The following is a 1,199-nucleotide window of genomic DNA, read 5'->3' as shown; positions in this document are numbered from 1 at the left end:
CCCCAAAGTAATTGCTTTTTATGTTATGTTTCATTGTTTATTCTAAATGCATATAGAGAAATAGAAAATACTACCGTTTTCTTTAAAAACATTTGCTAATTTTGGAACTATACCATCTCAAAATATCAAGTCCCAGGTGAGTAGTCCAACAATTAGAATGAAGTGTATGATTTCAGACCTGGAGGGATGTCAGGAAGATAACTCAGACCTCAGATGTACAGGAATTTAGGCCTAAAGAAGTTAGTAAGCTTATCCTCTAAAATTACAAAGTTGAATCAAGACCCAGCTCATCTAAAACTGGCTCACTGCTCCTTCCAGTACTGCCTTATTCTTCCTTGGCTACTGATTATAACCAAAAAGGTAAAAATACAGGATCATACCAGATTAGACATAATAAATCTGTTATTAATAAGAATGAAGAATGAATATAAATTTGATAATTAATAGAAATAAACTACAATTCGGATAAATCAGGCAGCATGATTGTTAGGTTTTTTTAAAAAAATGTACTTAAATGTAAATCACAATTTTGAGTTTTATTTGTTTGAAAATAATGCAAGATCTTTCAGTGTCTTAAGCTCATGCATCTAAAAAGAAATCCTAATTATCTGCAATTCTCTAGAGCAGGGGTTGGAAGGTAATGACCAGCAGTGTTTTTTTGTGAGGCTTATGAGCTAAGAATGGCTTTACATTTTTAAAGGGTTGTAAAAAAATATAAAGAATGTCTGATAGAGACAGTATGTGTCCAGCAAAGCCTAAGTTATTAACTAACTGCTCCTTTACATAAAAAGTTTGCTGACTTCTGGTCTACATTCAAAAAGTATATGAAATTGGGTTGCATATGTAATATGTCCTGGAAGGCTTTTTTGTTTTTAAAAGTAAATCTCTGATTTATTTAAGCTTTATTGTAATTTGCCTCTTTCTACTGACAGCAGGTAGTAGAAAAAGAATCTAGTTTGAGGGTTATGATTATCTGTGTTGCAGTTAAATGAGGTTTTATCACATGCACACTAATGTGTGGACCTATAATTGAAGCTAATTATTTTATATATCTGAAATCCATATAAAATGTTTCAGAGAACTGAGGAAATGGCTTATTCTTTAGTATTGTGGTTATAAAAAAAATGGAAGCAAATATCTATAATTAAAAAACTGATAATTTGATTCTCTCCTTTGGGCCTCTTCCCTATTTTTAAGAT

This window comes from Myotis brandtii, unplaced genomic scaffold (genome assembly GCF_000412655.1).
Source record: "Myotis brandtii unplaced genomic scaffold, ASM41265v1 scaffold304, whole genome shotgun sequence".
NCBI lineage: Eukaryota > Metazoa > Chordata > Mammalia > Chiroptera > Vespertilionidae > Myotis > Myotis brandtii.
The sequence above is the reverse complement of the archived record's forward strand: the minus strand, read 5'-3'. Positions refer to the sequence as shown.